General features: G+C 41.9%; 1 long non-coding RNA gene across 1 annotated transcript in view; it reads right to left on the bottom strand.

Moving 5' to 3' along the window:
• Window positions 1-538: 538 nt before the first annotated feature.
• LOC137517647 (uncharacterized) overlaps window positions 539-26,453 on the bottom strand; it is a 30,790-nt gene continuing 4,875 nt past the window's right edge. Inside the window, exons 2-3 of the long non-coding RNA XR_011020608.1 lie at window positions 14,398-14,505; window positions 539-623 (exon numbers count right to left, since the gene is read on the bottom strand). This is a non-coding gene — a long non-coding RNA (uncharacterized lncRNA). The remainder of the gene's footprint in view (window positions 624-14,397; window positions 14,506-26,453) is intronic.

Genomic DNA, 26,453 nt, shown 5'->3' with positions numbered 1-26,453 from the left:
TGCACCTTTACTTTTTTTAAGTTTGCTATGCTGCAGCCTTTTACTACTACCATTTAAATTATATTATGTGTCATTAATCTATACTCATTTCCCCTTAATGATAAATTGAAAACAACATTTTAGACAATTTAGTAAATTTGCTAAAAAGAAAAAAAAAACATTTAGTAGTTACACCTTTTGCAACTAAACTGAAAATTTAGCTCAGGTGCCTCCCATTTCTTTTGATCATTTCTTGCTGAGATGTTTCTATACCTTGATTGGAGTTCACCTGTGGTAATTTAATATGTACAAATATGGAGAAAATCTGTACTAAAAGCTGCTGGTAAATCACGAACATAACTTGGTTTCTACTCATAGTGCTATATTTTACAAGGCACCATTTTGTGGGCAACAAAGATATGATTGGATATTGGGATTTGTATCTGCCAAACCATCTCCATTTTCATTTAGAGAAGGTGAAATAATAACACAAACAATAAATGAGATAATCAGAGAATCATTGGTTAAATACACATCTGGCACGACAGGCTCCTTCAAAGTCTTTATGGGTTTTTCCACATTATGATCTGGAAATACTTAAGTGGTGAACTCCATCTGGAACATCAGACACTCTGCAAACCCATCTGCATCTGGAGAGAATAAAAGACATGAGCAGAGCGCTATTTCAGCAGCATTATCTAACCTGTGGCTTGCTGTGTGGACTTACGAATGATTATTAGTAAATAACACTGCACACGTTTATCAAGATAACTGATGTTGCCAAAAGTGTTTTATCCAAGATGCTTGACGTGGTGCTTATACAATTTCTAAAATGCTGGACTGGAAAAATACCTTATTGCATTTTACGTTTTGCATACCAAAGGGCCAATTTAGTGTAGTCGATGAACAATGGGGAAGAAAGGCTCACATTAAAAATGAACTTTAGGTGGTGCAAAAGGCAATGCAACTCTTATTTGGGACATTTTTAAACATTATAGGGTTGCCAAAAGATAAGTGATTTATCAGTTGTGTGATTGCAAGCTCAAACAGGCACTTGCAATTAGAACTTAATCACCTTCCCCTTGGATGCTGCATGCAACAGCAGTCACACCACCACTAATTCACTTACCTCCAGGCATCACTCATGAAAGGTTTACACTACAAGAACTTTTTAAGCATAAGTGATTTGAAAAGCTCTTGCTAATGCAACCCAATGAGTGATTTTCATAAAATCACATCGCTCAAGTGAAAACACACACTTAGCATTACATTAGCAAGAGCTTTTAAAATTACAAGTGCTTAGAAAAAGCTCTTGCAGTGTGAAGCCACCTAAGGTTTGAAAAGCTCTTGGTAATGCAGCAATGCTATGGGTTAATTTAAGAAAATTGCATCGCTTCAGTGAGGAAACAAACACATAAAATCACAAGTGGTTAGGAAAAGCTCTTTCAGCCCTTAGGTTTCACACTACAAGGGCCTGAGCCCACTAACGGGAGGATAAAGTCTCAATACGTAGACAAGATAAGGTAAAAAGACAGTGGGAGCCTAATATTATGGGGGTGGAGAGGGGGGTGGGGACAGTGTAAAGATTAAGGAGGTTGGTAAAACTTCAAGTAGCCCAATTCATGTAAACAAAATTGGTAAATGTGGTGGTAAAAAATATAAAGTGCATGGTAACCAATGCTCGGAGCCTTGCAAATAAAATAGACGAACTAGAGTTCATTCTGAATGACAAAGGCTATGACATTGTGGGAATAACCTAGACATGGATGGATGAAAGCCATGACTGGATAGCTAATATAGAGGGATACAATGTGTTTAGGAAGGATAGAACAGGGAAAAAAGGTGGAGGGGTCTGTCTCTTTGTTAAGAATTCTTTTACAGCTGTCCTCAACGATGAGATGGAGGAAGATTGCGAAGATGTGGAGTCCGTTTAAGTAAATATTCATGGTGGAAATAAAAGTTGCCAATTGCATATTGGGGTATGCTACAGGCCACCTCATATTAATGAAGCTGCAGAACTGCGATTACTACAGCAAATTGAAAAAGCTGCAAGTAAAAATGAGGTCATAGTTATGGGCGACTTCAACTTTCCAGACATTGACTGGGGTATTGAGGCTACCCATTCTGGTAAAAGCAGCAGATTTCTGGCAGCACTACAGGACAATTACTTGACTCAAATGGTAACGGAACCAACTAGGGGGATTGCGTTACTGGATCTGATCCTTTCTAATAGACCAGATAATGTATCAAATGTGCAGGTTCAAGAACATTTGGGAAATAGTGATCACAACATGATAACGTTTGATCTGGTGACTGATAGGCCACGGGGCAGCGGGACCACTAAAACTATGACGTTTAGAAAAGCAAAGTTCAATCAACTTAGGCAGGCACTAAGTTTGGTGAACTGGGATAATGTACTACAAGGGAAGGACACTGAAGGGTAATGGCAAGCTTTTAAACGTATTCTCAATCAATATTGTAGTATGTATATCCCATATGGAAACAAAATGTCTAGGCATAAAAAAAGGCCTCTATGGATGAATAGAAAGGTTAGAGATAAAATGAAGAGGAAAAATAATGCCTATAAGGTCCTAAAACAGGAGGGGACTGAGGCTGCACTAAGCAATTATAAGGAGTGCAATAAAAATTGTAAAAAAGAAATTAGGCTGGCAAAGATCGAAGCTGAAAATCAAATCGCTAGGGATATCTAACCCCAAATAGGTTTACAAGTACATCAACTCTAAAAAAAGAAAGGTTGACTGTATAGGACTCCTAAAGGATGAGGGTGGGAACTCAATGGTGGATGACCAAGGTAAGGCAGAGTTATTAAATGCTTTCTTTGCTTCTGACCAGGGTTCGAATCTCGGCTCTGTCTGTTCAGTAAGCCAGCACCTATTCAGCAGGAGACCTTAGGCAAGTCTCCCTAACACTGCTACTACCTATAGAGCGCGTCCTAGTGGCTGCAGCTCTGGTGCTTTGAGTCCGCCAGGAGAAAAGCGCTATATAAGTGTTTGTCTTCACAAAGGAAACAGCACTGTTGCAAATTACAGATGCAGAAGAGTCTCAATCTTCCAACTGTATTATTAAATACTTAACGCAGGAAGAAGTGAAGGCAAGACTAGATAAATTAAAAACAGACAAGGCACCTGGCCCGGATGGCATGCATCCTCGGGTCCTAAGGAAATTAAGTTCAGTTATAGATAAACCCCTTTATCTTATCTTTTATGACTCTCTTTGAACTGGCAGAGTCCCAGTGGATTGGCGTACAGCCCACGTTTTCCCATTATTTAAGAAGGGCAAAAAATCAGATCCAGGAAATTGTAGACCTGTAAGCTTAACATCAGTTGTATGCAAACTATTTGAGGGGTTACTAAGAGATACTATACAGGACTTCATAGTAGAAAATTATCTTATTTCTCAGCATCAACATGGGTTTACTAAAGACAGGTCCTGTTTGACTAACATGCTCAGCTTTTATGAGGTAGTGAACGCTAATGTTGATATTGGGAATGCTGTAGATGTGATATACTTGGACTTTGCAAAGGCCTTCAACACTGTTCCCCACAAAAGTCTGGTGCAAAAGTCGAGGATGCAAGGACTGGGGAAGAGTCTGTGTGCATGGATAGGGAACTGGCTAATGACAGAAAACAAAGAGTTGTGGTCAATGGATCATACTCAAAATGGGAGACTGTTAGCAGTGGGGTCCCACAGTGGTCTGTACTGGGTCCAGTGCTCTTCAATTTATTTATTAATGACCCAGTAGATGCAGTAGTGAGCAATGTTGCTATTTTTGCAGATGGTACAAAATTGTGCAGAATCATCAACTCTCAGGAAGATAGTGACATATTGCAACAGAATCTGTATAGGATGGCTATATGGGCACATACATGGCAGATGAAATTCAATGTTGAAAAATGTAAAGTCATGCATTTTGGTCGTACTTATGGTCTAGCACCATACAAAATAAATGGGATATAGTTGGGGACATCAAACTTGGAGAAGGACTTAGGAGTACTCATCGACAACAAGTTAAATAATCGTACTCAATGCCAAGCTGCTGCAACTAAAGCTAACAAAATTTTGGGATGCATTAAAAGGGAAATAAAAACTCGAGATGCTAGCATAATATTGCCCCTGTTTAACTCTCTAGTAAGGCCACATCTGGAATATGGAATTCAGTTCTGGGCACCACATTACAAAAAAGATATTGCAGTTTTAGAGCAGGTGCAGAGACAAGCAACAAAATTGATACGTGGGATAAAAGGTCTCACTTACCAAGAAAGGTTAGATAAGCTGGGTTTATTTAGTCTAGAGAAAAGACGCCTTAGAGGGGATCTAATTAACATGTATAAATACATCAGAGGGCAATATAATAGCTTGGCGGATGAGCTTTTTGTCATAAGCCAGGAGAACAAAGAAGCGAATGATGAGCTTTTTGTCCCTAGGCCTTCTCAAAGGACTAGAGGACATGATCTGCGCATGGAGGAAAAATGTTTTAGCCATTTATTTAGTAAAGGGTTCTTTACAGTAAGAGTGATTAAGATGTGGAATGCATTGCCACAGGAAGTCGTTATGGCAAACTCTATACCTGCATTTAAAGGGGGCTTAGATGCTTTCCTTGCGTTGAAAGACATCCATGGCTACAATTACTAGGTAATGCCTAATGATGTTGATCCAGGGATTTTATCTGATTGCCATCTGGAGTCGGGAAGTAATTTTTTCCCTTTTGGGGCTAATTGGACCATGCCTTGTAAGGGTTTTTTCACCTTCCTCTGGATCAACAGGGATATGTGAGGGAGCAGGCTGGTGTTGTACTTTGTTCTCTGGTTGAACTCGATGGACGTATGTCTTTTTTCAACCAAAATAACTATGTAACTATGTAGCTATGTAACGCAGTTGTGCGCAGTTGTGTCTGCTTTTCAGCAACACATCAATGTTACAGATGCTGAAAAGCGGACACAACTGCACACAATTGCGCACAACTGCGTTAGTGGGCTCAGGCCCTAAGCGCTAGAGATTTTGAAAGCTCTTGCTTATGCAATGCTATGAGGGATTTTTACAAAATCACATTGCTCCAGTGTGAACACACACATAGGATAACATTAGCAAGAGCTTTTAAAATCACAAAGCGCTTAGAGAAGCTCTTGCAATGTGAACAGGGCCTTAGATCTGATATAATAATGATCCAGGTGAGGATGGCAATTTCCAACCAATCATTGCAAATTAAAAAAAAAAATCTGGTAAACTTTTGACGGATCAGCCTTATTCCCCTGTGCTTTCCACACTGCTCCAACCTACATACAGTGTATCCATTTTTGTGTGAGCTTACACCAAATGCATTTACAGTATGATTCTTCATGTTAGAGTTAGGACCTTGTGACACGGAGGTGTCTGTGGATTTTATATGTATTTGCAACCGTATGTAAATGTTTATGGTATAATTTTAAGATGAATAATAGAGCATTTTAAGGTCAGATTTGGAAATGATATGTTTGCGTGATCACCCAAGCTTGCATCTTGGCTCATGCGATTAACAGCAAAAATCAGTTTGCTTGGCTGCATTTTCCTGGCTGATAACTTCCCCAGATAAGCCAGAGATGTCTCGCTCCCTTCTCAATATGCATATTTTCCTAATTTGAACATGGATGTTCGAGCACAGACCTCTTCTAAGAAATATCTTCTGGCAGTCATGTCCGAATCTCTGGTGTGCTGTACACACTTGAAAGTTGCCTCAGATATGTCTATACCAGCGAGATGGGTTACCTTCCATGTAGATTAGAAATGTTCCCCCTATGTTCACCTCGATATATATGTCCCAGTATAACTCCTTCCTTAGATTAGTAGGCAATGAACTCTGTCAGATGTTTGTGTTCAATCTTAGTATTTTGCAGCAACAATGCTGTAATAGTTATACAAGGTCCCCATACATGCATTGACATCTACGGTTTATGAACGACCACATCTTACACTTCACACAGATGATATTATTTTCGACAGGGCGCACCCATCAGGTTGGACATCTTGGAACATCTTGATATCAAACCAAAGAGTAGGTACAATAAATGATTAATGGCTTTCAAATCTATGTCCAAATATTTAAGAACTGATAGCTGCAGCTAAATTTGTATTCAGAATGAGTTAGTATCAGTGAATGTATTTTTAGACCTTTCATACATTTATCTTTTATCAAGGATCCTAAGGCCACCGCTTTATCAGGGACTAGAAATGTTTGTCTGGGTGATTCAACTTCCAGCCTTTCTGAAATAAGAAATATAGCAGGCGTCCAAGGTTGTTCAGTATTGTTCTGTGCGTGAGCAAAACAATCCAGTCTCACGCTCGGTCTATAGCTTTCACCAAAATTATTTTGAACTCTGTAAAAAAATGTCCCCCAATAAAGCAATAAGTTACTGCAGATCCAGAATACAAATGCTCTTGGTAATAATAATCAGATAAATATTGCAGCACTCTGTAGCGGTGTAAGACATAAAAAACAAAGAGGAAGTACATCCAACAAAAATGTCCAGAACTAAACAAGTAAAGGTATTAAAATAAAATACAACCCAATCGTAGCTGTAGTTGAGAATAGGGTTGCTGTTAGCGGCAAGAAGCAATAGAAGCAGGAAAACTAAGCAGCGAATTAAAAAGCAGAAATAATACGCAGATATATGATGTCAGATAATATGGAAAAAATATGCAAGTATAATTATCAGTTGTGTGACAGTAGTACACAACAGATGTTCTTTTATCTCATTCCATTGAAGCTGTGGAGCATTGAAGCCCATGAGTCCAGAAGCCTCTAGAGATGCTGTAAGGCTGCAGTCAGCACAAAAAAGGCCTTTAGGGCTTGATTCACAAAGGTTACTTATTTTTCACCTTAACTGTAAAGTGTGCTAATGCATGAGATACACAAATAAGGATAGATAATTCATTAGCTAAATAGATACGGAGAACTAAACTATGATTTAAGTCAGTTATGGAGAGTTAAACAATGAGTTAAGTCAGTTAAGGAGAGCTAAATCATGAGTTAAGTCATTTAAACAGAGATAAATTGTGAGTTAATAGGTAAGGTGAGATAATTTAACAGAAAAGCTTTGTGAATCAGGCCCTTGGAAACCAATGCCTGCATTTATAGGCAATGTAATGTATTGACCCTTCCACATCCCTTTCCTCACCCCTCTCCATGTTCACTTATCCAAGTTCCCTTATCTATCTTCCCTCTCCCGGTAAGGTCCTTTCTTTTGAGGCATTCATTCATTGGGCTGGGTTCCACAAGCAGTTTGCATTTATAAAGATGTTTTTATATTTTTACTAATACAATATCCTTGATCTTGGGAAAACAGTATTGCTAATGCATATTATGATATGAAAGCATTCTCCAAATGCAAACTTGCAAGTTACAATGTATGTTTAGGTCCGTTTTCACTTTGCCCACTACACTGTGAGCCCACATTAAATGGTCGCATGTGTGAATTTAAAGGACGCCTGAAGTGAAACAGATATGGAGGCTGACATATTTATGTCCTTTTAAACAATATCAGTTGCCTTGAAGTCCTGCTGATCTCTCTGGCTGCAGTAGTGTCTGAATCAGAAACACCTGAAAAAAAGCATGCAGCTAAACTTGTCATATTTTTGTCAGAATCTGATTTGATATGAATGCTTCTTGAGGGTCTGTGGCAAAAAGTATTAAGAGCCAGAGGATCAGCAGGACAGCTAGGCAACTGGTATTGTTTAAAATTAAATAAATATGCCAGCCTCCATATCCCTCTCTCTCTCTAGGTTCCCTTTAAAGATGATTTTCAATACCCTAAGGGCTAGTTTACAATGTTCAGTTCCATTGCAAAATAATTCTGCATGTCAGCCGCCCATACAGTTCGGTGGGCCTTTTCACAGTACCACATTCTAGCTTTTCTTGTTATTCTAACTTGCTGCATGCATGATTTGTATTTAAAGGAACACTATCAATACCCAAGTGTTCTAAAATGACAATGTACAAATAATGTCTAAGTAGCTGTGTAAACATTTTCCTACTTTTCATCTTAAATATCAGAGGCAAAAACTTTAATTTATTGAGTGTAGGATTTAGCTTTATGTGTATGTAGAACAAATCAATTGCAGAAGGGGTGTCTGCTTCAATGCACAGCCAGTGTTGCATACCAGACTACATAGTATTTTTCTCTGAAAGCAAAAACAATATGAAAAGCTGTCGTGTTACAGACAATTACAAATGTTTATACAGTGGCTTGCAAAAGTATTCGGCCCCCTTGAAGTTTTCCACATTTTGTCATATTACTGCCACAAACATGAATCAATCTTATTGGAATTCCACGTGAAAGACCAATACAAAGTGGTGTACACGTGAGAAGTGGAACTAAAGTCATACATGATTCCAAACATTTTTTTTACAAATAAATAACTGCAAAGTGGGGTGTGCGTAATTATTCAGCCCCCTTTGGTCTGAGTGCAGCCAGTTGCCCAAAGACATTGCCTGATGAGTGCTAATGACTAAGTGGAGTGCACCTGTGTGTAATCTAATGTCAGTACAAATATAGCTGCTCTGTGACGGCCTCAGAGGTTGTCTAGGAGAATCTTGGGAGCAACAACACCATGAAGTCCAAAGAACACTCCAGACAGGTCAGGGATAAAGTTATTGAGAAATTTAATGCAGGCTTAGGCTACAAAAAGATTTCCAAAGCCTTGAAAATCCCACGGAGCACTGTTCAAGCGATCATTCAGAAATGGAAGGAGTATGGCACAACTGTAAACCTACCAAGACAAGGCTGTCCAACTAAACTCAGAGGCCGAACAAGGAGAGCGCTGATCAAAAATGCAGTCAAGAGGCCTATGGTGAATCTGGACGAGCTGCAGAGATCTACATCTCAGGTGGGGGAATCTGTCCATAGGACAACTATTAGTCATGCACTGCACAAAGTTGGTCTTTATGGAAGAGTGGCAAGAAGAAAGCCACTGTTAACAGAAAAGCATAAGAAGTCCCGTTTGCAGTTTGCCACAAGCCATGTGGGGGACACAGCAACCATGTGGAAGCAGGTGCTCTGGTCAAATGAGACCAAAATAGAACGTTTTGGCCAAAGTGCAAAAAGCTATGTGTGGCGGAAAACTAACACTGCACATCACTCAGAATGCACCATCTCCACTGTCAAATATGGTGGTGGCAGCATCATTCTCTGGGGGTGCTTCTCTTCAGCAGGGACAGGGAAGCTGTTCAGAGTTGATGGGAAGATGGATGGAGCCAAATACAGGGCAATCTTGGAAGAAAACCTCTTAGAGTTTGCAAAAGACTTGAGACTGGGGCAGAGGTTCACCTTCCAGCAGGACAACAACCCTAAACATAAAGCCAGGGCAACAATGGAATGGTTTAAAACAAAACATATCCATGTGTTAGAATGGCCCAGTCAAAGTCCAGGTCTAAATACAATCAAGAATCGGTGGCAAGATCTGAAAACTGCTGCTCACAAACACTGTCCATCTAATCTGACTGAGGTGGAGCTGTTTTGCAAAGAAGAATGGGCAAGGATTTCAGTCTCTAGATGTGCAAAGCTGGTAGAGACATATCCTAAAAGACTGGCAGCTGTAATTGCAGCAAAAGGTGGTTCTACAAAGTATTGACTCAGGGGGGGGGGGGGGGGGGGCGAATAATTATGCACACCCCACTTTGCAGTTATTTATTTGTAAAAAATGTTTGGAATCATGTATGATTTTCGTTCTACTTCTCACGTGTACACCACTTTGTATTGGTCTTTCACGTGGAATTCCAATAAAATTCGTGTTTGTGGCAGTAATATGACAAAATGTTGAAAACTTCAAGGGGGCTGAATACTTTTGCAAGCCACTGTAACAAGTTACATTTCCTCTGCTCTCTTTAGGCTTTTCAGTCAGAGATACAGGACACAGCAGCTGCAGCTGCTGAGAGCATTCTCTCACACACAGGTTTAACTGATGAAGTGAGAGGGGAATCCCCCCCCCCCCCCCCCATGGTTCATTCTGCCGTTAGTTTTGGCGTCAGTAAAGTGTGAAAGTATTTGATAACAGTAAACAAAGATGTTGCCAGTGAAATGTATACACCAGTACTTAGCAGCAATTCTCAATCAATTCCTATTTCAATCAAAATAAACATATTAATCTATAGTGTTCCTTTAAGTCTATGTCCAGTCTCCATTGCTATCCGCACTCAGTATAACATTATTTATTATTATTATTTATTTATAAAGCGCCAACATATTCCGTGGCGCTGTACAATGTAAGAAAACAAACAAGGGATACATAATGATACAGACAATCATATACATGAAATATGAACACTGATGCAAGACACAGCACTGCTGATTACAACTTGATTTAACATGATGACTAAAATGTATAAATTTCTAACAGTGTGCAAGCAATTGAATTAATAACATTCCATTCCAACACAAAAGGGTGAGAGCCCTGCCCTTGCGAGCTTACAATCTAAAGGAATGGGGTGGAAACAAGAGGTGGGGGAAGTATACAGTATATGTACAGGCAGTGCGTAATTAGGTTATTTAGTGGGTGCATGGCCTAAGCTAGAGAATATGCTTGTCGGAAAAGGTGGGTTTTGAGGGAACGTTTAAAGATTTCGAAGGTGGGAGAGTGGCGGATGTGTTGTGGAAGGGCATTCCAGAGGAGGGGTGAGGCACGTGAGAAGTCTTGTACACGTGAATGTGAGGAGGTAATTGTAGAAGAGGATAGAAGAAGCTCGTGTGCAGATCTGAGATTGCGGTTGGGTTGGTATCTGGAGACTAGTGAGGAGATGTACAGGGGAGAGAGATTGTGGAGAGCTTTGTAGGTTATGGTTAAGAGTTTGAACTGAATCCTCTCATTAATTGGTAGCCAGTGAAGAGCTTGACAGAGAGGGTCAGCAGAGGAAGAGCGAGAGGAGAGATGAATGAGTCGAGCAGCAGAGTTCAGTACAGAATTGAGCGGTGTTAGTCGGTAACATGTGCATTATGCAGCTAACCACTGTGAATCCAGCCTTAATCATTTATTATAAAGGGTACATCGTTCATCTTACACATCTATCAAGAGAGGTAGATGCACATAGTCCAACAAAGTAAGGGCACAGATTTGACAGGTACACAGATGCAAAAAGTTAATGAAGAATGGACACACGCTTTCAATAGCTGGAGGATACATAAATACATATTTCATTGTGTTTGCTTATTTAATTTTTCATGAATCTGATGCATTCCAGTAGAAATCAGTGCATGTGCTTACGGAACAAAATAACATAAAAAGACATTCTTCCAAAATTACTTTAATAATCAAAACCCGATGGGACTCGTAAACAGAGATAAAACAGAGCCAACCCACCACATTAATTGCTGTGACTCAGTTTGGATGATTCTTCAGACAATAAGATTCTTTTGCTTAATTAAGGATTCATTTGAAATGGTTTCATAGGGCCAACAGCCAAGCATGGATAGGATGCCAATGAAGATGTTTATGTCTTTGGTAGTACCAGCAGATAGTGCTTGATTACAAATTCTATTATTATAATATTATTCAGTAACTACAAAGATGATATTATCTTTTCCATGGCTGTAAATGTGGTCCTAGAAGCATACGTTACAGATATCGTGTAAAGCCTAGCTTTTGAAGATATGACAATAAAATAATGGTTTCCAAATGTGTGACTTGCAACATTCCTTTGAATATATTGTTTGTGTCATTTCATTAGTCATCATATTTTCTCAAGCGCACAATACTTAATCCAAAGTTTTGAATTAATTTAGTGAGGTTGGAAAGTATTTGCAACTTGCAAGTTGGATTAATATTCTGCCCATTTTTTGGGAAAATCAAATTAAGTTCAAAGTAAATAAAGATAACAGAAAAATTCTGTATCATATAATGAGTGTAATTTGTTAGTATGAACTTTCTTTAAGCAAACTAGGGGCTCTAGGGAAACATTAGATTTTTGCACACTTGACTCAAGTTAGCTTGAAGTACAGATGCGCATTGTTGAATTGTTAAAATGTAGAAGGCAGTAATATGAGTGGAAGGATGCAATGCTGCATACTCACACACTGAATTCCACACTGGTCAGGCCTCCATGGGTCAAATGTCCTCCCTATTTGTAAATGCAATCATACCCTGTTGTCTGACCCCTAAGTAGTGGCTAAAAATTTCAGTGGGAGGCTGGTAGCAGTGTTAGACCTGTGGAAAAACTAGACAACTATATAAAAGGGCTGCATTAACTTTCCCTTTAGGCAGTCATATGCAATACAAGAGGCTTGAGCTTCTGCTGCTCAAGTGTGTTCAACATGTGTGCAAGGGCCAAAGCTGAGCTTCTTGCTAATAGTCTGAAAGCCCATTCCAGCATTGTGCAGGTCTACAATCTTGTCTAGAATGTCGTTCGACAGTACTTTATTCTTGCCTACGGTGATGGAGAGGTTGTAATGCAAGGAACTGATTCTGTGGACAGGTGTGCTTTATGCACATAATGAGTTGAGATCAGTAGTATCTGTAATTGATTGGTGGTAATCTGTGTGTGACATGGGCACATAACCAATCTGTGGGAACCAAAATTCTGTCTGGGTTGTAAAGGATCACATACATATTAAAGTCAATGACATGCAAAACAATTTAAAGCTTTTATTTATTTTCTTCTGAATTTTCGGTTTATTTTCTTTCTTTTTGTTAAAATGAAACTACAATAAAAATTACAAAAAAAAATAAATAAATAAATCAAATCAGAGTTGTGCTCTGATTTTTTTCAACTGAAAAAAATAAAAAAAAAGGAATTAAATGTAAAGGTTAAACTCATGTAATTAACAAAATTCTCCAACCTGAGGTGAGCAATATTTTTTCACATAAGCAAGATTGAAAAATGATTTTTCTCATCTAAAGCCAATTATGTCACCAACATAAAAGAACTCCGGGGCAATAATAATAATTGCAGGGATTTTGTTAAAAATTGTTTGCAGTGAGATCCTTTTTAAAAATTTTACTCTTCACTATTTTACAATTAGGCAGTCTTAACCTTTCCCTTTAGACCATGCTGTAAGCTGGCCCAAATGAGCTTACTATTCTGTATTGGCAAATCTTTCCGTTTCCGTTAGTCTTATACACACGAACTCCCAAAATAAAATGTAGTATTCCATCCTATGAATGGGTTATAGGTGCAAACCTACATTTTCTCCAGATACTGGATGCCCCTGCCAGAAGAAATTTGTAATAGTCAATTTGAAGTGAATCTGAACTTTTGCACAGGACAGAAGGAAAACATAAAGAAAGGCACCCTGTATGTATTGTAGAGGGTTTAGCCTGTCTAATTCCTTCTCAGTTGTGTCTAATCACAAATTGTAATTTGATCTCTCCCCGTGTCACCTGATTGCTACGGCAGATAAGCTCATTTGAAAGCACAGGATATTATCAATATGTCTGCTTCCATGAAAGCAGGAAGTAGAAAAAGTGCAGATTTATTGCAGGATTTGTCTCAGTTGTAACAAAGAAATGTTTTTCTTTAAAGGTTATTATGCTGTCGCGTATCTTTTAGAGCAGAGACGGAGTTCAGGTCCGCTTTCAATTCATGAACCTTTAACTTCCATGACTTACTTTTGTTTCAGTCATGCTCCTTGTACCAGTCTTGAGTTCCATAAACATGCACATACTGTAACTTGTGTTGCATAAACATACCCATAGCATCTGCTGGCAAATACTGTATTCTGCTGTGTGTACACAACCTGTGTGCTACAACTTGTGACTAGAGGGCATGTTAAAAAAACTATTCAATTCTGCATGCTGATACCTTGCTTGTATTTTGTTTTTACAATTGTAGCTTCCAAACTCAGCTTACTCCTTGTTAATGCTGCCTGCCCAAGTGTTAGACCTGATATATGATTTCTTTTGTTTGCTGCATGCCTTGACCCTTGGACTGTTTAGCACAATGCTTCTGCAATACAGTTGGGTCCTTTATTGTTGCTTCTTTCCCTTGCCCTAGATTGCACTTATACCTGACTTCCAGCTTGCATCATCTGTCACATCAGCTGCCACTAACCCAGCAACACTTTGCAGAGCAACATTCTCATCATTAGGAGCTATGATGAAGACCTTCTGCTCATGGCATGAAGAATTTACTTAATTCATGACAAATGACCTCAGCAAAAGAGCATTGGTTTGAATTAACTTGCTACAAGGCAGTAAATGTACCAAGACTTGTTCTGCTGCCAATTCTGCTATGTTGTCTGCCATATCCTCCTGTTCTTTTTTATTAAAAATTTTAGAGAGAAATGGGATCAAAGCACTCATGAGGTATTTAGTATCAACAGGATAGCTGTAGCAGGCATATGTTCATAAGTCCAGGCTGGAATAGGATATACAGATAGTGAATATGTATCCAAGGCAGGCATCAACATACGCCCCCCTTTGTGTTCTCTGACTCACCGGACTCTGCGGCTGATCAGGGCCCATCTGAGCATCTGGGATGTAGGCCACCCCAAGGCCTCTCTCATAGTCAGCATGGCTCTTGTCCTGATGTAGCTCGGTTCAGTGCTAAAAAAAATACTCTGATAGTGTAAAATGTAAACATTTTATTGGGTTTGTTGCATATAAGAACAGTACAAAAACAGGCTCCACGCATGAGTGGGCACAGCTGGGCGCTGCTTAGCAAAGCCTAATAAACTGGCAAGCGGTCTGCGTAAGCACAGGGCATATAAGCTGTGTATACCTGCTCAAGATGTCAGCCACCAATTAGTTGAAAAAATCTTGCCGCCAGCACAGTGAAGGATTCGCACGTAGTAGCCATCACTGTGTTCAGAACATCACATGCTCAGTATGCCACCCTGTAGCTCTGCCCAATGTTATTCTATTATATACAGTGTTATACTTACCAAATATTGGGATAAATTCACTAAATATTGATAAGATTGCCATGCGCTACCTAACATTACTTACACCAACCATTATTTAATATCTTACTGATATTTAGTAAATTTAGTTTTATGAGGCATATTCACTAAATTGCAGTGATATCATCAACCTGTCCCAACCCCTTTGCAAGTACTCCCATTCTCCAGGCTCGACCATAATTTCAGTTTGTATACCATTTGGATGCTTGCTATTTTTTATGTGCTTTTATTGTTTCTTGACATCTTAAATCCGTTGTGCAGAATTGTTTTCCACTGTCACTTTCATTATGTAGCATTGGCACCTTTGCAGAAATTATTGACATTTACAATGTATCTAGACCAACATTGTTGCGTATATATATTTTGCATTATATTACTATTACCTGTATACTGTTGCATTTTTCGGTACTTGTGTTAAGTGTTCCTCTGACAACCCATTTTCCCTTTGTTTCCCTCCCCCAGTACCCTCCAAAACATTTTGCCTGATGAAGCGGGATTGTGACCCGTGAAACACATTGCAACTTTGGAGCTTTTAATAAAAAGTTACTTTATATTGAGAGTAATGTCCCATTGTCGGGTCTTTCTTTCTACGAGGGAGGTGAGTCCACCAACTTCCCTTTTTTAAACAGTTTTTAATCGATTTTACTCTACTTGGCGCCTCTGTGTTACTGCTTTACAAAATGTATCTCCATGTAATACTAGTAGTAAACTCTATGGTCAGCAAGCACAGAATTCAGCATTAAGCTAACATTTTCACTGCTTGTGTAGCAATGATTTATTTTCCTCATAATACTAGTACTGGCAGTAAACCATGGGCCATATTCAGTTAGCTCTGTTAAAGTTTCACCATTACTTCTGCAAGTATTACGAAGCATGCATTGCACAATTAGCGCATACCACATTAACCGAGTAAGGCTTGCATTGCTAGGGTAACACATGTTGTGCAACTTGTGTAATGCACATGCACATACAATGCAACATAAGCATTACCCTCCCTGGTAATGCGGGTTGTGCTAACTGCACAATATTCACTATTTAGTTTGTGAAAGCAATGTTAAAATTGCAACTTTACTGAATGTGGATGTGTATTGCAAGAAGGGGTACCCAAACAGGAATCAGACAAACATAATTTGAAAGTCTAGCGACTCAATATAAATCAGGTTGAAAAACAACTATATTGAAAAATCTGCATGCACCATGTCAGCGTTAATAATAGGCATAGAACAAAAGATGAACTGACTCTTGGGTGCATGCAAAATTTTGTTATTATATTTATTTATATTTAGTCAATTAGATGAAAAAGCACAATGTAACATATATATAAATATATATCAAAACTACACAAGAAAAACCAACAAACACGTATATGATAAAAATGGACCTAAATATCCCAGATAGGAGGAGGCTGCAGTCCTCCAACCTAACCAATCATGGTATTCCTGTAATACTAGCAGGATGGTAACACCATTGGTAGATGAATATAACCAGTTATATTAATTCTGAACGTCAGATTCCAAAAAATTCATCAAAATTGCCTATATGAACCCAGAAAGATTTCAATGGTCTGCAAAAGTCCATGTGCCCTAGACCTAGGTCTAGATCATTCTTTGGCACTCTTATGATCTAATATAAAAGAGATGGTGCTCAAAAACTCCGCTTCTCCTCAGCCTCCTCCTATCTGGGATATTTAGGTCCATTTTTACTGAATGTGGCCCCATGTGTCTAGGAATTCCTTAATTGTCTATCTCTATACTTATAGAAGCCTGAGGTGAGAAACATATGGAAACTGACATATTTATTTATTTTCAAACAATACCAGTTGCCCGGCAGTCCTGCTTATTTTTTGCTCAGTAGTGTGTGAATCACACATCTAAAACAAGCATGTGGCTAATCCAGTCTGACTGCAATGCGCATTGTTTAAAAGGAAATATATATGTCAGGCTCCATATGTCTCCCACCTCGGGTTCCCTTTGTAATGAAACTAGCACAAAGAGTTGACTGAGAAACTTGTTACCTGAGGCTGCATGTATTTTGGAGAGACATGTTTTACACTTGTTAGAGAGGAAATTGGTTACACTTATTATAGGGGCCATATGGCTGCACTTGCTATGGGGGAATGGCAACAGTAGTAGTGATTACCTAATAGTAATATAACATTTGAGATTTGAAAGATTTTTTTTTATTCACAAATAAACTATGTGTTTTGCAGATGTGGATCCCATATAGGTAAATATATTCACAAATAATGCATAGCAATTTTACCAGTTTTTTTGCAAGTAACGTAATATGCATTGCGCACATAGTGCAACTCTCAGTACATACATAATGCATGCATTGCATCTATAATTTTATAACTATACTTGATGCACACTTTGTGTATATAAAGCGTAAAGCGAGCTGCACTACGTGCGCACCACTCATTACGTTACATTACATTGACACAGTGACATTCCTACCCCCCAGTTTCATTGCTCTCAGCATACCACAAAGCTGACAAATGCAAACATTTTCATTTTTTCACTTCGAAGCAGTGAAATTTAAAGTAAAATAATCTGACCACTAGAGAGCGGTGTTCCCACATTAAAGACTCAGTTCATTCAATCACTGTGAAAAAAAGTTCATATTCAATAAAAACGGGATGAAATGTACTTTTGTTTAATGATAACAAGAGTACTGTTACACACATCACTTAGGCAATTATATTTCTTTTCCAGTCCCAATACACCTTTGAATACATATTAATTCAATCACATTTATTTTGCAGTCTTCGTTTACCTTTTGGGCAGTGCTTTGGTGTTGTACTTGGGGAAATAACAGTTAACCTCCTTGGCGGTTATCCCGAACTCAGTTCGGGCTATGCCGCCGTGGAGGATTTCTCAGGCCCTGGTGGGCCAATTTGCATAATTTTTTTTTGTTACACGCAGCTAGCACTTTGCTAGCTGCGTGTAACATCCGATCGCCGCCACTCGCCGCCGATCTGCAAATACCCGCTGCGCTGCGATGCCCCTGGCCCCTTGCGCAGCCTGGCCAATCAGTGCCAGGCAGCGCTAAGGGGTGGATCGGGACTTCCCTGACGCCATGACGTGGATGATGTTGATAAACGTCGCCATGGCGATGGGGGAAGCCAAACAGGAAATACAATTCTGAACGGAATTTCCTGTGTGCGCTGATCACCGGAGGCGATTGGAGGGGGTGGGGGGATGCTGCTGCACAGCGGCGATCATGTAGCTAGCAATAGGCTAGCTACATGGGTTTTTTTTGTTAATTTTTTAAAGTGCTGCGCCGCCCCCCTGGCGATTTTTTTGTAATGCCAGGGGGGTTAACAGCTACTTTGGCTTGTTTCAAATGTGTAACTAGCATACTATAAGCAGTGATGAGCGAAAATGCAAATATTCTTTTCGCCGAATTTTCGCCGAAAAAAGCACTAATTTCTTTTTGACAGGCGAATTCTCGAACGAATATTTTCGCATTAATTTTCACCTAATGCCCGTTATTTTCACGCTAAATACATAGTTTATCACGTACGTATTTCTACGTAGTCGTTGTACCGCTATTCGAAGCTTCACCCGCTACGCGTAGTTGACGTATGTATTGCAAAATCAACTACGCGTGCGGTAACTGCGTCTATACGGATCATTGCGCATGCGCAAAAATATTATTGCCCTTCTATATGTATCCAATTGCGCATTGTAAGGTGGAATGTACGCATGTATTAGTTCACCCATGCGCATATTTTGCGGATTATTGCGGACATTTTTCCCCATAAGGGCATAAGCATCCGCATACAGCGAAGTTTCTTTGATTTTCGCTGCTGGTCGAAATGCGAATATTTCCAAAGATTTTCGAGAAAATTCACTGAATTCGAAAAAGGGATTTTCCATGCGATAATGACTTGGGCGAAAATTTGCAAGCAACACTGACTAAAGGCACACTTGTATAGCAAAATTAATATTTCAGTAGTCACTTTAATTGTATACAAGCTAACAGTTTCTGTGTGAAAGCTCATTCTTCTGGGAGGTCTGTGTATTGCTTTCCTTAAAACAGGGGTGCTCATTGGGTAGATTATGATCTACCGGTTGCTCGCAAAACACTTCTGGGTGGATTTCACACCGCCTGCCTGAGTGGCGTACATGTCATACTCTGTCTCTTAGACCTGGATGAGCTTAGTGGCTTCAATTCACAGAATGAAGTGCGGTAGTAGAAAAAAGTAGGTATTTTATTGAATGTGGTATTTTTACATTTTTAGAGCAATTCATCATTTTTTAAAACTGAAAGTAAAAATATGAGGTTCTTTTCTATACTGCTAATGTTTTACTTATCATTCCATATTACACATACAATTAATTATCTCATAAGTTCATTTCCATGTCAGGTTCACTTTAAATGCTACCCCCAAGTGAACAATTTCTGTATGTCTAAAGTAAGACTGTTCATAATAGACCACATCTCACAAGCACTTGTTTAAATGCTTGCAATGACTAACAAGACATTCTGATTTGGAAGGATAATCACTTTTTCTCTTGTATTCTTTTTCATTCTCTACCGCCAACCTGTGTAGCTTTTTCTCCTCCCACACAAATTACAGGTTTTCAGGTATGCCCGTATCTCTGTGTAAACTATAATTCCTAATTCTGTTTCAGAAAGGTCATGAGGGAGATACTCTCTAGGCTAGATAAAAAATGAGAAGTTAGAGATGACTATCCACTATGTATTTTTATCAAGGTACTTCAGATCAGTTAATGTACAGCAAATCTGTTTCTGTCCCACGCAGTAGCATCCTGTTAGTCAGAAACCAACGTTTCAAGTATGTATGAACTGTGAACGGAAGCTGGGACCAAAGAAGGAACCAGCAAAAGCAAAGAAAATATTCAACTAGCAGTATGAGACAAATATACTAAATCCCATGACAATAAATTTGAGGTTGCTTTTTACTTGCTTGAATCCCAAGTTTTTTGTTCCTCTCTTCCACCATTCAACATTCAACATAATAAAGTGTCCACCAGCCTACAAAACTGCACTCATTCTCACAGGATGTGTCACCTGCTACAAGCTCACCACACTGCACTCTCAGAAGATCCTTCCTTTGCCACTATTTGTTTCCTATAGGGAATTACAGTACAGAAATAACACTATGCTTGTCTGTGGCCAAAGATAGGTGGCTGTCAACAGTGCCTAGGAAAGGGACAAAAGAGAGCGTACATTTGAATTAGCCGCTTGTTGAATTGGGCGCGATTATCGTGCTTGTTGTTTTGCGGCTATATGTTTATGTTTTTAGTGTTCGAAATATCTATCGGCCCTCCCTGCGACTCCCCCCTCCATTACAGTGACAAAACCTGGAAAGGTTTCCAGCACTAAACACACGCATCTAGCCGCTATATAGGAAGGGAGAGGTCGGGCTGCTCTCCCTGCGGCTGCTGCTCAGGCTCCTACAGCGACATAACCGATAGATATTTCGAACACTAAAAACATAAACATATAGCCGCAATATAACAAGCACAGCTGACAAAAATGGGAGTGGGATGGAACATTCAGGCGCGGACATGAGTGGGAGCGGAGCAGGAGGTTTAAATCAAATAGCAAGAGCAGATTGCCAGCCATAGCAGCACTTAATAACCTTTGCCGTTAATTCACATTGCGCCCATACTATGCACTCCGCGCCGGCAAGGAGTTATATAGCCGAAAATTGCATAGAAAGAATAGCCGCGCCTAATTCAAGCAGCGCTTTAATCGCCGTGTTCGCAAAAGAGACCACCTTATTAAGGCACCACTATTTAACTAGAGATGGCCCGAACGGCTCGCCGGCGAATGGTTCCCAGCGAACTTCCGGGGGTTCGCAATCGCGGAAAACCGCAAACTTTTCCGGGAGTTCGGTTTGCCCCCATAATGCACCATTAGGGTCAACTTTGACCCTCTACATCACAGTCAGCAGGCACATTGTAGCCAATCAGGCTACACTCCCTCCTGGAGCCACTCCCCCCCCTTATAAAAGGCAGGCATCACCAGCCATTTTACTCACTTGTGTGCCTGCAGTAAATAGAGAAGGGACAGCTGCTGCTGCTGCAGATTCTCATAGGGAAAGATTAGTTAGTTGTAGGCTTGTTAGCTTGCTCTTTGCTGATTCTTATTGCTAAAATAGCACCCCACAACAGCTCTTTTGAGAGCTAATCTTATTCTTCTGATCTATTTTTTTTTCTGTGTGTCCCACTGACACTTGTGTTGCATAGACAGCCTTGATTATTCATACTGTGTGTGTGCCACTGTCAGGCCCAGCACATTCAGTGACTACCTGTGTGTGTGACAGGTGCACATTGTAATACCCAGTACTGCATATACCTACCTGCCAGTCGTTCACCGTGCACCCACCTACCTACGTGAGCTGAGCGCACGCAGTGTCACTGTGCCTGACCACTACCTGTCTGTGTGTGACAGGTGCACATTGTAATACCCATTACTGCATATACCTACCTACCTGTTGTTCACAGTGCACCAACCTACCTACGTGAGTTGAGCGCATGCAGTGTCACTGTGCCTGTCCACTACCTGTCTGTGTGTGACAGGTGCACATTGTAATACCAATCACTGCATATACCTACCTACCTGTTGTGTTCACAATGCACCCACCTACCTACGTGAGTTAAGCGCACGCAGTGTCACTGTGCCTGTCCGCTACCTGTCTGTGTGTGACAGGTGCACATTGTAATACCCATCACTGCATATACCTACCTACCTGTTGTTCACAGTGCACCCACCTACCTACGTGAGTTGAGCGCACGCAGTGTCACTGTGCCTGCCCACTACCTGTCTGTGTGTGACAGGTGCACATTGTAATACCAATAACTGCATATACCTACCTGCTGTGTTCAGTGCACCCACCTCATCACTGCATATACCTACCTGTTGTGTTGAGTGCATCCACCTCATCACTGCATATACCAACCTGATGTGTTCAGTGCACCTACCCACCTACGTGAGTGCACGCAGTGTGATATACCACTCTGTGCATACCTGTGCATAGCTTTCACTTCATCCCCCCGATATAGACACAATGGACAAAACAGGCAGAGGTAGAGGCAGACCCAGAGGAAGGCCACCTGGCAGGTCTGTGCGAGGTCGTGTTGATGTGATTTTGTGCGGCCCTCGACCAAAGTACAGTGCTCAGAAGAAGGCACGTCCAATCAACTCCCAAGATTGTCAGGACATGGTTGACTATTTAACCCCCTTGGCGGTATGAAAAATACCGCCAGGGGGAAGCGCAGCAGTTTTTAAATTTTTTTTTTTTTATCATGTAGCGAGCCGAGGGCTCGCTACATGATAGCCGCTGCTCAGCGGCATCCCCCCGCCCGCTTCGATCGCCTTCGGCGATCACCGATCAGGAAATCCCGTTCAAAGAACGGGATTTCCTGGAGGGCTTCCCCCGTCGCCATGGCAACGGGGCGGGATGACGTCACCGACGTCAGCGACGTCGGGACGTCATTGGGAGACCCGATCCACCCCTCGGCGCTGCCTGGCACTGATTGGCCAGGCAGCGCTCGGGGTCTGGGGGGGGGGGGGCGCGCGCCGCACCGGATAGCGGCGATCGGGCGCGCGGCGGCGACGGCGATCGGGGTGCTGGCGCAGCTAGCAAAGTGCTAGCTGCGTCCAGCAAAAAAAAAATTAAGTAAATCGGCCCAGCAGGGCCTGAGCGGCACCCTCCGGCGGCTTACCCCATGTCACACACGGGGTTACCGCCAAGGAGGTTAACACAGAACACCTCATCTTCCGCAGCCACCAGCGCTACTACAAGCACAACATCCATTGCATTTGACACTTCGCAGGAGTTAATTGGTGGGGAATTAACTGATTCACAGCCATTATTGTTACAACCAGATGAAGGCGCTAAGCAAGTTACACCACCTCATATGTCTGAGTTAGGCGGCGACACTATGGTGTGAGGAGGAGGATGATGAAATACCTGCTGTTGGTGCAGTTTTGGAGGAGTTTGAGGCAAGCGAAGCTGGGCAGGATGATTATGATGATTATGATGATACGGATCCCACATGGGTTCCTAATAGACAAGATGACCAAGGGGACAGTTCAGAGGGGAAGTCAGAGAGGAGTAGAAGGAGATGAGTTCCTGAAAGAAGCAGGGGGAGCTCGTCATCAGAAACAGCTGGTGGCAGTGTCCAGCGCCATGTATCACCACCTATGTACAGCCAGCTAAAATGCCCTTCAACGTCAGCTGCTGATGCCACCATAGTGCCATCACCCCAGGGTGGCTCAGCGGTTTGGACATTTTTTAATGTGTCTGCCTCAGATCGGAGAAATGCCATCCGTTCTCTCTGCCTCCAAAAATTTAACCGTGGAAAGGCCAACACTCACGTAGGGACAAGTGCCTTATGAAGGCACATGGAGAAATGACACAAACTGCAATGGGAAGAGCACCTGAGCAAAAGCAGCACATAAAAGAAAAGCCACCCTCCTTCTCCTCTTCCTCCTTCAGGTGCAGCATCTTCAGCCGCTTTCTCCCTTGCACCTTCACAGCCACCCTCCTCCACTCCGCCTCTGCCCTTGAGCGGTTCCTGCTCCTCTGCCCACAGCAGCCAGGTGTCCGTGAAGGAAATTTTTGAGTGGAAGAAGCCAATTTCTGCCAGTCACCCCCTTGCCCAGGGTCTGACAGCTGGCATGGCGGAACTGTTAGCTCGCCAGCTGTTACCATACAAGCTGGTGGACTCTAAGACCTTCCATAAATTTGTAGTCATTGGAACACCGCAGTGGAAGATACCAGGCCGCAATTATTTTTCTAAAAAGGTGATACCCAAAATGTACCGTGAAGTTGAGAGGCAAGTGGTGTCATCTCTGGCACACAGCGTTGAGTCAATGGTCCACCTGACCACGGATGCCTGGTCTGCCAAGCACGGTCAGGGCAGGTACATAACTTTCACAGCCCATTGGGTCAACCTGGTGACCGATGGCAAGCAGGGAGTACGAGCATACCAACTTGTGACACCTCCACGGCTTGCAGGCAGGCCTCCTGCCATCTCCTCTCCTCCTGCTACATCTTCTTCGCTGTCAGAGGGGGGAGGTGGAGGAAGAGTCATGTGGGGAAGAGGAGTCAGACTCGGATGATGAGGAAGGTGTTTCTTTGGAGGAGGAGGCGGCGGCAGCAAAAGAACAAATGCAGCAGGCGCCGCAGGGGATTGTGCTGCTCGATGTTCCTGTGATATTGTTCGTGGCTGGGGGGAGGAGGAGGACTTACCTGACGTCACTGAGGAAGAGCAAGAGGAGATGGATAGTACGTCTGCATCCAACTTTGTGCAGATGGCATCTTTAATGCTGTCCAGCCTGTTGAGGGACCCCCGTATAAAAAAAACTCAAGGGGAATGAGCTGTACTGGGTGGCCACGCTACTAGACCCCCGGTACAGACACAAAGTGCCGGACATGTTACCAACTCACAAGAAGGCAGAAAGGATGCAGCACATGCAGAACAAGCTGGCAACTATGCTTTACAATGCGTTTAAGGGTGATGTCACAGCACAACGCAATAAAGGTACCACTGCCAGTAATTCTCCTCCCATGTCCACGCAGGCAAGGACAGGACACTCCAGCGATCTCCTGGTGATGTCTGACATGCAGACATTCTTTAGTCCAACGCCTCGCCTTAGCGCTTCCGGATCCACCCTCCACCAACGCCTGGACCGGCAGGTGGCCAACTACCTGGCCTTAAGTGTGGATGTAGACACTGTGAGCAGCCAGCGATGAACCCTTGGACTACTGGGTGTGCAGGCTTGACCTGTGGCCAGAGCTGTCCCAATTTGCCATCCAACTTCTGTCTTGCCCTGCCTCAAGCGTCCTGTCAGAAAGGATCTTCAGCACAGCTGGAGGCATTGTCACTGAGAAGAGAAGTCGCCTTAGTCACAAAAGTGTTCAGTACCTCACCTTTTTCAAAATGAATGAGGCATGGATCCCGGAGGGCTCCTGCCCGCCCGAAGACTAAGTCAGTCCCCACCAGGGATGGTCGTAGTCAGCCAACTTCGCTACGCTGGAACTACGCGTATTTTAACGCAAATACGCTTCGCAATCTACGGCAATGTAATCAGAAACTTCACTACGTTTGCATTTCGTAGACTACGTGTTAAATTACGCATGCTTCGCGCAGTGCGAAGTGTAGTTGATGCGACCGCTTATGCCCTTATGCGGAAAAATATCCACAATAATCTTTAACCTATTTGCAAATATAACGTAATATAAGCATACATTCCACCTTCCAATGCAAAATTGTATGCGTCTAAAAGTGCAATAATATTCCTGCGCATGCGCAATGACCCATATAGATGCAGTTACCGCACGCGTAGTTGACTTCGCAATACATACGTCAACTACGCGTAGCGGGCGAAGCTTCGCATAGCGGGACTACAACTACGCGGAATGCGTACGTGTAGTTCTTAACTTCGTCTACGACCTACGGTGCGTAGTTGCGTACTACGACTCGTAGATTCGTGCTGGCGTAGTTTACGAGCAACCCTGGTCCCCACACACAGCATCTCTGCCTGCACGCTGTGTGATTGGCTGCCTGCCCCAAGACTAAGTTGCTCCCCACATAGCATCTCTGCCTGCAGGCTGCTTGACTGCCTTCTCCGCCACCACAAACAGGGTCCAGGACTCCAGGTGGATTCCTGAAGTGTAGTTGATGCGACCGCTTATGCCCTTATGCGGAAAAATATCCACAATAATCTTCAACCTATTTGCAAATATAACGTAATATAAGCATACATTCCACCTTCCAATGCAAAATTGTATGCGTCTAAAAGTGCAATAATATTCCTGCACATGCGCAATGACCCATATAGATGCAGTTACCGCACGCGTAGTTGACTTCGCAATACATACGTCAACTACGCGTAGCGGGCGAAGGTTCGCATAGCGGGACTACGAGTACGCGGAATGCGTACGTGTAGTTCTTAAACTTTGTCTACGAACTATGATGCATAGTTGCGTACTACGACGCGTAGATTCGTGCTGGCGTAGTTTACGAGTAACCCTGGTCCCCACACACAGCATCTCTACCTGCACGCTGTGTGATTGGCTGCCTGCCCCAAGACTAAGTTGCTCCTCACATAGCATCTCTGCCTGCAGGCTGCTTGACTGCCTTCTCCGCCACAACAAACAGGGTCCAGGACTCCAGGCGGATTCCTGAATTTTTAAAGCCGCTGCTAGCAGCGGACGCTATAATAATTTTTCTGGTGCGTGTACATGCCTGCCTAATTTTTCTGGCTGCAGTGCAGCTGCAACAACAAAACAAAAGGCATGTACATTTGACCATTTCTCTTTCGTGATCATTACCTTGCCGTGGTGAAGGGGCTTGCGTATTGAAGCAATGACTGCCGGCTATATGAGTGTCTCAGGATGTTTTAAAGCACTTTAGGCCTGCAATTTAGCATTCAATGTGAATTCTGCCCTTAAAACGCTGCTTTGCATCCAATCCAGATTTTTCCCAGGGCTTTTGGCGTGTATCCCACTCCGCCATGCCCCCCTCCAGGTGTTAGACCCCTTGAAAAATCTTTTCCATCACTTTTGTGGCCAGCATACATTTTTCTAGTTTTCAAAGTTCACCT

The sequence above is a fragment of the Hyperolius riggenbachi genome, chromosome 5 (assembly GCF_040937935.1).
Source record: "Hyperolius riggenbachi isolate aHypRig1 chromosome 5, aHypRig1.pri, whole genome shotgun sequence".
NCBI classification, from domain to species: domain Eukaryota; kingdom Metazoa; phylum Chordata; class Amphibia; order Anura; family Hyperoliidae; genus Hyperolius; species Hyperolius riggenbachi.
Note: the sequence above shows the minus strand (reverse complement) of the source record. Positions and strands in the feature narration are given on the sequence as shown.